Genomic DNA, 13,965 nt, shown 5'->3' on the forward strand with positions numbered 1-13,965 from the left:
AGGTTATCTGACCTCTGTACACAGTTCTGTCCCTGCTGTTTAGTGCTGCTCAATGGCTCCCAGCTGGGCTTTTGTCCTTGGAGAGGCAAAATAATGCTATTCCAAATGTGCTCTGGGAAGGGTAGCAATCTCTCCCAGTGAGACCCAGGGGATCTCCTCACCATGGCTTATTGTGCAATCCTTACCTGCTGTGCTCTCTCTCCTGCTCTCTCCCTCTTCCTGACTTTGCTCTGCAAAAAGGGTTTCCTTCCCTTGGCAACCCTGAGGCTTTTCTCTCCCCCAATTCATGACTCTGAACCTCGCATCTGCCATGTTCTCTCCCTCTAACTGTGCAGGTTGTTTTCTTAATTCTCAGCTTATATTCCTAGTTGTTCAAAATAGTTGGTTGTTGCTCTAGCTCTGTTTGAGGGACTAGGCAAGCTCAGGGTCCCACTACTACTCCACCATCTTCTGTAGAAAGCTCATATGTATAATTTAAGAAACAAAACACATGAGCAAAGGGAAAAAAAGAGAGATTGGCAAACAAAGAAACAGACTCTTAACTATAGAGAACAAACTGGTGGTTAACAGAATGGAGGTGACGGGGGTGGGAGGGATGGGGTGGTTGGGTGGTGGACATTGGGGAGGGTGAGTGCTATGAATTGTGTACGACTGATGAATCACAGACCTGTATCCCTGAAACAAATAATACATTATATGTTAATAAAAACAATTAAAAAAATAAAATCATCATTTAAAAAGAGTGGAGGTGAGTGGGGGGATGGGTTAAATAGGTCATGGGCATTAAGGAGTACACTTTTTGTGATGAGCACTAGGTGTTGTATGGAAGCGTTGAATCACTACATTGTGCACCTGAAACTAATATTACACTGTATGTTAACTTACTGGAATTTAAATTAAAAAAACTTTAAAAAAACTCCATAAAAATTTAAAACTTTTGTGCTTCAAAGGACATCAATAGCATGTAAAGACATCCTATAGAATGGTAAATAATTTTTGCAAGTCATGTCTCTGATATGGGACTTGTGGCATGAATACACAAAGATTTCTTACAACTAAACAATTCAAGTATGAATAGCCTAATATAAATATGGACAAAAGACTTACATAGAGATTTCTGTAAAGATATACAAATACTCAGTAAGAACAAAAAGATACTCAAAATCATTAGTCATTAGGAAAATGTAAATCAAAATCATACTGTAATACCACTTAATGATCTCTAAAAGAAGTAGTAATAGGAGAACAGACATTAACAAATGTGGTGAGGATATGAATAAATCACAACCTTTATACACTGCTCATAATATTTTATAATGGGATTTATACTTTACAAAAGAGTCTGGAAGTTTCACAAAAGATTAAACATAGAGTTACCATATGACTTAGCAAGTCCATTGCTAGGCATGTATCCAAGTGAATTAATGACATATGTCCACACAAAAATCCCACACTAATGTTAATAACAGTATTATTCTAATAACCAAAAAGTGTAAATCACCCAGATAACCACCAGTCAGTGAGTGGATAAATAAAATGTAGTTTATTCATGCAATGAAATATTATTTGACAATATAGCAAATGAAGTCCTAATAAATGCTACAACATGGCTGAACCTTGAAAATGTTATATTAGTAAAAAATAAATCATGAATGACTACATATTGTCTAATTCCATTTATATGAGATGCTAAAATAGATAAATTCATAGAAAAAAGAAGGAAAAAAAATATTGTTGGTTGCCTATGGCTGAAAGAATGAGGAGAAAATGGGAGGAACTGCTAATGAATGCAGTGGTATCTTTTAAGATGATAAAACTGTTTGAGAATTGATTGTGATGGGGGCTCCCAGGTGGCTTAGTCGGTTAAACACTGGACTCTTGATTTCAGATCAAGCATGATCTCAGGGTTTTGAGATTGAGCCCTGTGTGGGGCTCTGTGCTCAGTGAAGAGTCTGCTTGAGATTCTCTCTCTCCCTCTCCCTCTGCCCCTCCCCTGCTTGCTCTTTCTCACTCTTAAATAAAATAAAATAAAATAAAATAAAATAAAATAAAATTAATTGTGATGATTACAAAACTCTGTGAATATATTAAAATCTATTTGATCATGGACTTTAAATAGGTGAATTACATAAATTGTAAGCCTGTAAATCTGTTATTAAATATAGCATAAAAGGAATAAAAAGCTTAATAATAAAATCAAAAAAAGCACAAAACTTATACACTGAAAACTGTAAAACATTTTTTTTTGAAGAAAGAAAAGAAGAAAACTAAATAAAAGGAAATACAGCATATGTTCATGGATTAGAAAATGATCTCATTAAAATGTCAATATTTCCCCAAATTGATCTGCATATTCACTGAAATTTTTATTAAAATTCCAGCTTGATTCTTTTTTGCAGAAATTTATAAGATCTAAGTTCATATGAGAATGCAAGAGACCTAGCTTAGTCAGAATAATCTTGAAAAAGTAGAAACATGTTGGAATATTCATTTTTTCCAATTTCAAGATTAAGTATAAAAATATAATAGTTAAGACAATGTGATAATGACAAAAGGATAGACATATAAATCAATGGGAATTGAATTTAGGATCAAGAAACTTACCCTCACATTTATGGTCAATTGGTTTTCAACACTGGTGCCAAGATAACTCAAAGGAGAAAGAATAGTCTTTTCAACAAATGATTCTGGAACAACTGGTAATCCACTTGTGCAACAATGAGGTCTGACCCCAAGCTCACACCATACAGAAAAATTAACTAAAGACGAATCATAGACCTAAATGTAGGAAACAAAACCATAAAACTCTTAAAAGAAACCAGCAATAAATCTTTATGACTTTTGTTAGACAAAGACTTCTTAATTATGACACCAAAAGCACAAATTACAAAAGAAATATGGATAAATTGGATTTCTTCAAAATTAAAATACTGTGTGCTTCAAATAACACCATCTCTACAGGAAGGATGGAACCAGGGATTGGTGTTAGTCAGTTTGGGCTGCTATAACAAAATGCACATACTGGGTGTCTTTAACAATAGCCATTTATTTCTTCCAGTTCTGGAGGCTAGGAAGTCCAAGATCAAGGTACTAGCAGATATAGATCTTGTTGAGGGACATTTTCATGGTTTGTAGACAACCCCCGTTGCTATATGCTTGCATGGTTTTTCCTCAGTGCACATGCATGGAAAGAAAAAAAGAGAGCTCTTCTGTCTCTTTCTCTTATAAAGGTACTACTTCCATCATGACGGTACCACCCCAATGACCTCATCTAAATTTACTTTCCAAATGCCCACCTTCTAAATACCATCAAAATGGGGGTTAAGGCTTCAACATGTGGAGTTTGAGGGGGAGAAAAACATGTAGTCCATAACAGTATCCTCAGAATGTTAGAGGAGAATAGGCTTTTACAGACCCTACAGTCAAATATCTTCACTCAACAAATGAGGGTTTTGAGGCCTATAGAGGGAAAAAGACTCATCCAAGGTTACAAAATAGAGACTAGCTTCCAGGTGTTTTGATGCTCATTCCATATTCATTAAACACACCCCTTTTGGAAGTGTGTTGATCCCAGTGTATATCTTTGCTTTTAATATGCAATTATTCATTAAATTAAAAAAATCATTTGTACTAGTTCACACAAATCATTATTTTATTGGTATCTCATCCATAGCAGTTTCAACTTCCCTATACATACTGGATAAAGCTTCTCAGAAATGTCACAGGCAGTTGGAATGGTGGTCTTTCTTTTGAGAGTATGTGATATCCCAAATTCCCCTTTGAACATTCCCTTCTCTTTAAAACCAAAAACAAAAAGACACTAAATCCCACCCTCCTAGTTACTCATGGACATTTATCCAGCAAATATCTCTCTCTTTCATTGCCCACATTCCCTTCTCTGCTGCATCATTTTCATCAGTATATCATTGGCATATACATGTATGTGTATATACATAAATATATACATAAAATTAATATATGTATATATGTATTTAAATTCATATTTATATATTTATGTATATATAAATATATACACACATGTATACAAAATATATATAGTAAAAGTTATTATATATACATACTGTGCACTATACTCCCTACATTTTATCTCAAGCCAGAACCCTTCCTACAAACTATGTACTAATATCCAACTGTATACTATAAATCTCCTTTTGGATGTCTAGTAGACATCTCACACTTATCATATCAAAGTATAATATCTTCATATCCCCCAATATTCCCTCTAGTTTCCCTCACCTTATTTAATGCCAATCTTAGCCTTTTAGTTGTTTAGGTCAAAAAGCTTAGAGTCATCTTTGACTTGTGTCTTTCTCACTTCTTACAGTCAATACATCAAAAATCAATAAATTCTGTCTTCTCTGCCTTCAAAATATCTCCCAAATCCCATGACTTCCCACCACGTTTATCACTATCACTCTGGTCTAAGATATCATCAATTTCCTCTGGACTATTACAATACCCACTTTATTGATCTCTTTGCTTTGATACCTGCCTAAATATTCCTCCTCCTCATATTCACAGTGCTATTCTCTCATTTTCTTCCTTATATGCTTAATATTGCCTTATAAGAAAGGAATTCCATAAAAGCCCAATATCAAATGATATCTTTCAGCCACTCACTATCTATTCACATTACTCTACGTTGCTCTATAGAACTTAAAATCACCTGACAGTATATTTAGCAAAATATAAGCTCCATGAGGGCAGGAACTTTGTTTCATTCACATCCAGAATCCCAAGAGTCTAGAACAGTGCCTAACTCAGAGTGTTACCTACTTAGTTAGGTGTTTCATCTCCAGTTGTGGGCAGGAGATGGAGGAATTGCATTTTTCACAACAATCTAGGAGAGAGGGATTCTTTAACTTAATGTGTCTGACAGGCATATTGCTATGTTGTTTTCATTTTCCTTATTTATACATTAGAGCCTTTTCAATTCCCACCCTCCCTTGCATTGAAGTAAGTCAAATGACTAGTTCCCATGTCTAGGTGGAATCTAGGTGGAAGCAATATAAGGTATTTCTAGGCCAATACCCAATGAGATCCTTCTCATCTTTCTCTCTTCCAACTGTGCAACTAGAATCAAAGGACTCTAAGATAATAAAGCTACACAATGAAAGGAACTTTGATTCCTTGTTTGCCATATGGAAAAGAGCATCTCAAGAGAACCATTGAATGGAGTATAGTGTGAATCAAAATAAACTTTTTTATTTTTCTAAACCATTGAGACGTGGACTCATTTGTTATGGTAGCTAGTATTAGCCAATTTTTTTCAAGGTGTAATTATTGAAGTCCTCTCCTTTCCTGGCGTCAGTGCAAATAAACTAAAACAGCTGGAATTGAATTCTCCAAGAGCTCTGTCCAATTGTTTGTATAGCATTCTGAACACACACAAATTCAACCTGAGAAGTAAGAAGATTTATTTGGATCTCCACAAGCAGAAAAATGACTACTTTTTGCAAGGTAGAAAGTGCAGAACCTTGAATCTTCAGGGGAAATATCAGAAGATAAACGGAGGGGGGAGGGAGCCTCCATAAGCTGGCCACTAGAAAGTGATATAACACCAGAGCAAAAACTTGGGACCCATGGAAATCTGCTCTAGTGAGAGGCACTCCCTTCTGAAAAGGGCACATGGGATTAATAGGACAGAATTCTAGGTGGATCATTGTGGTCTCAGGATGCCAGGAACCGATATAGTGCCCAAGCAGTGGAGCAGGGAGACTGGTTATGGTCAGCGAGCCCAGAAGGGACTCTCAGCTCTGGTCACCTTAAACCATGAGCCAAGCCAGTAGAGAGACCACCCACTGCTTGACCACCCTGAAAAGGACTAGAAGGTGCAGGCTATTTAACATCCTAGGGGACATATAAAATGGCTTGCACCCATGACAGGGCAACAACTCTCAGGGTGGTGTGGCCCACAAAAAGGCACTGGGGAAGCTCCCAGTGTGACAAAGGAGCTGCAGAAGAGGGTTCATATGTGAGTCCACAGCCACTAGCATTTGCAGAGTCACAAAGTACAGAGACACTCGAGGGTCCCCGTAACTCAACCAGGAGAAGTGCAGCCAGTGGAAGCCGTGGGATTCAGCAGTTTGTCACATAAAGAGCCCACACCCATGACTGTACAACAGCTCTCAGGGTGGTGTAACTCCTAAAGGGACACTGGGACAGCACCCAGCATGACCTGAGAGCTACATGTGCAAGTCCATAGCCACTAGCAATTGCAGTCACAAAGCACAGAGATGCTCAGTGGGTCCTGGTGACTCCCCTGGGAGAGATGCAGTGGGCATGAATTGCATGAGTCTCTGGAGTTTGGTACGCACAGAGGTGAAGAAGGTTTGACCTGGAGGATTTGTTGAGGGGAGGGACCATGACATTGTGGTTCTGGGTCTGAGATTCCTACATGGCCATATTTGCTCTGACCCTCCAAAGAGAAGCTGAAAGACACCAGGGAATAAAAACCACACAATCAGCTCACATAAAGACCAGCCCCCTGACAAGGGGTGGGGCAACTCCACCTAGGCAAAGATGCCTGAGAAGCCCAGCAGCAGCCCCTCCCCCCCCAGAGGACAGACTGGAAGAACAAGAGAATGATGAGCTTATTTCCCACAGGACTATAAAAAAACTCCAGCACCAGGGGAAAATAACATAAGGAGCTCCAGGTGTTCCCTCACAGCTCATGTATACTTCCAGCTAAAATTTTACATTTCTTTTTTAGTTTCTTTTCTTATTCTTTTTTCTTTTTTTTTTTTACCCTGTTCCCATTTCAAGTAGATTATTTCCTAACCTATGTTTTTAACTTTTTTTTCACATATATGTTTTATAGATTTATGCCCCATACTATCCCATTTTTCACTCTATTCAAAATTGAATCAGATAAAATTATCTGATTTATTCTGATTTCTGTGCAATTTTGGGATATTGTGTCTTCTAACACATAGACCAAAAATCTATCAGGAACGGGCCAATCACCTTGCTTTGTCTGACCTAAGAGATTATAATCTCTCTCCCCAACACCCCCCCTTTTTTTTTCTTTCTTTTTACTGTTTTGGATCATCTTGGCTTTGGTTGAGAATCTGTGGTACCTTTTGACCACTTTGGATTTTTTTGTAGATGCATTTCTTGGGTTGTGGTTGGTATTTCAGACTCTGTTCATTTGCTCAACCATCCCTTGACAGAATGACTAGGAGGAGGAACTCCCAACAAAGAAAAGAAACAGACACAATGTTCTCTGCCACGGATCTAATGGATATGGATATAAACAAGATGTCAGAGATAGAGTTCAATATAGCAATCATGAACTTAATAGCTAGGCTTGAAAAAAACGTCAGAGACAATATAGAATCTCTAAGGGCAGAAATAAGATCTAATCAGGCCAAACTTAAAAATGCTGTAAATGAGATGCTGTCTAAACTAGATACTCTAACAGCCAGGGTAAATAAGGCAGAAGAACGAATTAGTGATTTAGAAGATAAGCTGACAGAAAGGAAGGAAGTCAAAGAAGATAAGGGTAGGCAGCTAGAAGCTCATGAGAATGGACTTAGAGAGATCAATGAGGACATGAAACATTCCAATGTCAGAATTGTCAGGATCCCTGAGGGGTTGGAGAGAGAAGACTAGAAGGCATATTTGAGTAAATCATAGCTAAGAACTTCCTTAATCTGAAGAAGGAAACAAGCATTTTTATCCAAGAGGCAGAGAGAAATCCTCCCAAAATTAATAAAAATAGATCAACTCTCAGACATGTAATAGTGAAACATTCAAATCTTAGAGTCAAGGAAGCTATCCTGAGAGCAGCTAGAGGGAAGATTATTTATGTGTGGAGGGAGGAACATTAAAATAACATCAGATCTATTAACAGAGACATGGCAAGACATATTCAGGGTACTAAATGAGAAGAACATACCCCCCAAAATACTTTATCCAGCAAAACTGTCATTCAGAATGGGCGGAAAGATAAAGAGCTTCCAGGACTGGCAGAAAGTGAAAGAATATGTGACCACCAAGCCAGCCCTGCAAAAAACATTAAGGGGGATTCTATAAAAGAATAAAGACCCCAAGAGTAATATAGACCAGATATTTACAGAGACAATCTACAGAAATAGACTTTATAGGCAATACAATGACACTAAATTCATATATTTCAAAATTTACTCTCAAAGTGAATGGGCTGAATGCTCCCATCAAAAGGCACAGGGTTTCAGACTAGGAAAAAAAAAAGCAGGAACATCCATATGCTGTCTGCAAGAGAATCATTTTGAACCTAAAGACACCTCCAGATTGAAAGTGAGAGGATAGAGAACGATTTATCATGGCAACGGACCTCAAAAGAAAGCTGGGGTAGCAATTCGCATGCCAGACAAATTAGATTTTAAATCAAGACTGTGGTAAGAGATGTAGAGGTACACTATATCATACTTAAAGTGTCTATCCAACAAGAAAAATACAATTGTAAATATCTATGCCCCCAACATGGGAGCAGCCAACTACATGAACCAACTAATAACCAAAATAAAGAATCATATTGATAATAATACATTAATAGTAGGAGACTTCAACACTTCAGTCACAGCAATATACAGATCATCTAAGCAGAAGATCAACAAAGAAACAAGGGCTTTGAAGGATTCATTGGACTAGATGGACTTTATAGGTATATAGAGAACATTCCATCTTAAAACAACAGAATAGTCATTCTTCTCGAATGCACACGGAACTTTCTCCAGAAATAGATCACATACTGGGTCAAAAATCAGGTCTCAGCCAATACCAAAAGATTGAGATTATTCCCTGTATATTTTCAGAACACAATGCATTGAAACTGGAACTCCACCACAAGGAAAAATTTGGAAGGAATGCAAACACTTGGAGGTTAAAAAAACATCCTTCAAAAAGGATGAATGGGTCGACCAGGACTTAAAGAGGAACTTAACCAGTTCATACAAACCAACTAAAATGAAAATACATCAGGTCAAAACCCATGGGATACTGCAAAGACGGTCCTTAGAGGGAAGTACATAGCCATCCAAGCCTCTCTCAAAAGATTAGAAAAATTCCAAATGAACAAGCTAACCTTATAGCTAATGGACCTAGAGAAAGAACAGCAAATAAAGCATAAACCAAGCAGGAGAAAATAAATAATAACGATTACAGCAGAAATTAATAAAATAGAAACTAGAACAGTAGAACAGATCAATGAAACCAGAAGCTGGTTCTTTGAAAGAATTAATAAGATGGATAAACCTCTGACCAGAATTATCCAAAAGAAAAGAGAAAGGACCTAAATTAATAAAATCATGAGTGGAAGGGGAGAAATCATGAGCAATATCAAGGAAATAGAGGCAATTATTAGAACATTATCAGCAGCTATATGCCAACAAACTAGGCAATCTAGAAGAAATGGATGCATTCTTGGACTCTTATGAATTACCAAGGCTGAAACAGGAAGAAATAGACAATCTGAACAGACCAATAACCAGAAAGGAAATTGAAAGAGTAATCAAAAGCCACCCAAAAAAGAAGAGTCCAGGGCCAGCTGGCTTCCCAGGAGAATTCTACCAAATATCTAAAGAAGAAATCAGACCTATTCTACTGAAGCTGTTCCAAGAAAGGGAAATAGAAGGAAGACTTCAAAACTCATTCTATGAGGCCAGCATTACCCTGATCCCAAAACCAGACAAAGAACCCATCAAAAAGAGAATTACAGACCACTATCCGTGATGAACATGGATGCCAATATACTCAACAAGATCCTTGCCAATAGGATCCAACAGTACATTAAAAGGATTATTCACTATGACCAGGTGGGGTTTATTCCTCGGATGTAATGGTGGATCAACATTTGCAAATTAATCAACGTGATAGACCACATTAACAAAAGAGACAGGAAGCATATGATCCTCTCAATTAATGCAGAAAAATCATTTGACAAAATACAGCATCCTGTACTGATTAAAACTCTTCAAATGCAGGGATAGAGGGAACATACCTCAATATCATAAAAGCCATGTGTGAAAAGCCCACAGTGAATATCATTCTCAATGGGGAAAAACTGAGAGCTTTTCCCTTAAGGTCAGGAACACAGTAGGGATTCCCACTCTCACCACTTTTGTTCAACATAGTACTGGAAGTCCTAGCCTCAGCCAACAGACAACAAAAAGAAATAGAAGGTATTCAAATTGACAAAGAAGAAGTCAAACTTTCTCTCATTACAGATGATATGGTACTTCATGTGGAAAACCCAAAAGACTCCACCCCTAAATTATTAGAACTTCTACAGCAATTCAGCAACATTTCAGGATACAAAATCAATGCACAGAAATCAGTTGTATTTCTATACACCAATGGTGTGACTGAAGAAAGAGAAATTAAGGAATGGATTTCATTTACAGTAGCACCAAACACCATAAGATACCTAGGAATAAACCTAACCCAAAAGGTAAACGATCTATACTCTAGAAACTACAGAACACTTATGAAAGAAATTGAAGAAGACACAAAGATATGGAACAACATTCTATGATCATGGATTGGAGGAATAAATATTGTTAAATCGTCTATATTGCCCAGAGCAATCTACACTTTCAATGCAATACCTGTCAAAATACCGTCGACATTTTTCACGGAATTGGAACAAACAATTCTAAAATTTGTATGGAACCAGAAAAGACCCCGAATCACTAGGGAATAGTTTAAAAAGAAAACCAAAACTGGGGGCATCACAATGCCTGACTTCAACCTCTATTACAAAGCTGTGATCATCAAGACAGCATGGTATTGGCAGAAAAACGAACATATAGATCAATGGAACAGAATAGAGAACCCAGAAATGGACCCTCAACTCTATGGTCAACTAATCTTTGACAAATCATGAATGAATATCCAATGAAAAAAGAGCCTCTTAAATAAATGGTGCTGTGAAAATTAGACTGCCACATGTAAAATAATTAAGCTGGATCATTCTCTTACACCATACACAAAGATATACTCAAAATGGATGAAAGGCCTCAATGTGAGACAGGAATCCATCAAAATCCTAGGGAAGAACATAGGCAGTAACCTCTTCAACATTGGCTACAGTGACTTCCTTCAAGACATGTCTCTAAAGGCAAGGGAAACAAAAGCAAAAATGAACTTTTGGGACTTCATCAAGATAGAAAGCTTCTGCACAGCAAAAGATCAGTCAACAAAACTAAGAGGCAACCCATGGAATCAGAGAAGATATTTGCAAATGACACTACAAAGGGCTGGTATCCAAGATCTATAAAGAACTTCTCAAACTCAGCACCCAAAAAAACAAATAATCAAGTCAAAAAATGGGCATAGGACATGAACAGACACTTCTCCAAAGAAGACATACAAGTGGCTAGCAGACACATGAAAAAATGCACAACATCACTAGCCATCAGGGAAATACATATTAAAACCACAATGAGATACCACCGTACGCCAGTTAGAATGGCAAAAATTAAGAAAACAGGAAACAACAAATGTTGGTGAGGATGTGGAGAAAGGGGAAACTTCTTACACTGTTGGTGGGAATGCAAGCTGGTATAGTCACTCTGGAAAACAGTATGGAGGTTCCTCAAGATGTTAAAAATAGAGCTACCCTATGACCCAGCAATTGCACTACTAGGTATTTACCCCAAAGATACAGATGTAGTGAAAAGAAGGGCACATGCACCCCAATGTTCATAGCAGCAATGTCCACAATAGCCAAACTGTGGAAGGAGCTGAGATGCCCTTCATCCGATGAATGGATAAAGAAGATGTGGTCCATATATACAATGGAATATTACTCAGCCATCCGAAAGAATGAATACCTACCATTTGCATCTACATGGATGGAACTGGAAGGGATTATGCTAAGTGAAGTAAGTCAAGCAGAGAAAGATAATTATCATACGCTTTCACTCATATGTGGAATATAAGGAATAGGGTAGAGGACCACAGAGAAAGGGTGGGAAAACTGAATGGGAAGAAATCAGAGAGGGAGACAAACCATGAGAGACTCTGGACTCCAGGAAACTGAGAGTTAGAGAAGGGAGGGCGATGGGGGATGGGGTAACAGGGTGATGGGAATTAAGGAGGGCACGTGTGGTGATTTGCACTGGGTGTTATATGCAACTAATGAATCATTGAACACTACATCAAAAACTAATGATGTATTATATGTTGGCTAATTGAGCATAAGGAAAAAAATTATGACTGATATCCCATGGTATTTGTCTTTTTCTAACTGATTTTTTTTTTTTTGCTTAGTATTGTATTCTCTTGCTCTATCCACGTTTTCCACATGGCATGATTCATTCTTTTTTATGGCTGAATAATATTCCATGCTATTTATATAGCACATCTTCTTTACACATTCATCTGTTGATGGACACTTGGGCTGCTACCTTCATTTGGCTATGGTAAATAATGCTGCTATAAATATAAAGGGTGAACTTATCTTTTTGAACTACTGTTTCTGCATGTTTGGGGTAGATACCCAGTAGTGCAATTACTGGATCATAGCGTCATTCTACTTTTAACTTTTTGAGGAACCTCCATAATTTTCCACAGTGGCTGTGCCAGTTTGCTTCTGAACAACAATGCACAAGTGTTCCTTTTTCTTCATATCCTGGCCAACACCTGTTGTTTCTTGTGCTTTTGATTTTAGTCATTCTGACAGTTTTAAGGTGATATCTCATTGTAGTTTTCATTTGCATTTCCCTGATGATAAGTGATAATGAGCATATTTTCCTGTGTCTGTTGGTCATCTGTATGTCTTCCTTGAAGAAATGTCTGTTCATTTCTTCTGCCCATTTTTAAATTGGATTATTTGATTTTTGAATGTTGAGTTGTGTCCATTCTTTATATTTTGGATACTGTCCCTTCATCAGGTATGTCATTTGCAAAATCATCTACCATTCCACAGGTTAACTTTTAGTTGTGTTGATTGTTTCCTTTGCTGTCAACGTCTAGTGCGTTGGGGTCCCTGGGTAAGGGTCGCGAAATCACCGGGACACAGGAGATGCAGAGCAAAGGCAGCACTTGCAACTGCATGCTGTCGTTTATTTTCCACATAGCTATATACTTGTAGCAATCAGGTAAGCATAACAATATGTACTTTCACACATACTGGGATTAAACTAACATCCTTGAAGAAAGATACATTAAAGAATTCTCTCAGCCACCCTTCCTCTGGAGACAGCATGTTGTTGTCCTAAGGAGGGACGCCTCTAATCTAGGCAAGAGCCACTTCTTGCAGATCCAGGCATTCAGAACTTGCAACATGAGATAAGGGGAAGAGAACATTTTCTCCTCCTTGCTCAGGTTTGCCTGGCTTTCCTAACTCTCACTGCAGTCCTTGAATGACCCTGGCTCGCAAGGGGCCTGCAAGCCTATGCCATCTCACTTTGCTGTGCTTTTTATTTTGGTGTGGTCCCAGTAGTTTATTTTTGCTTTTATCTCCCTTACCTCGGGAGACATATCTAGAAAAAATGTTACTACAGTCGATGTCAGAGTCATAACTGCCTATGCTCTCCTCAAGGATTTTTATTGCTTTAGGTCTCACATTTAGGTCTTCATTGCATTTTCTGTTAATGTTTGCGTATGGTGTAAGAAAGTGGTCCATTTTCATTCTGTTGTGTTTAGCTGACTGGTTTTCCCAACACCATTTGTTGAGGAGACTTGTCTTTTTCCTATTGCATATTCTTTTGTGCTTTGTCAAAGATTAATTGGCCATATAATTTTGGGTTCATTTCTGGGTTTCTTAGTCTGTTCTATTGGTCTATGTGTCTATTTTTATGGCAGTATCATACTGTTATGATTACTACAGCTTTGTAATATAAAGTCTAGTATTTTGATACCTACAGCTTTGCCTTTCTTTTTCAAAACTGCTTTGGCTATTCGGGTCTTTTGTAGTTTCATATGAATTTTAGGTTTTTTTTTTTTTGGTTCCAGTTC

Source organism: Eumetopias jubatus, unplaced genomic scaffold (genome assembly GCF_037043125.1).
Source record: "Eumetopias jubatus isolate StellerSeaLion01/CBP00866 unplaced genomic scaffold, mEumJub1_p1.0 scaffold_11, whole genome shotgun sequence".
Taxonomy (NCBI): domain Eukaryota; kingdom Metazoa; phylum Chordata; class Mammalia; order Carnivora; family Otariidae; genus Eumetopias; species Eumetopias jubatus.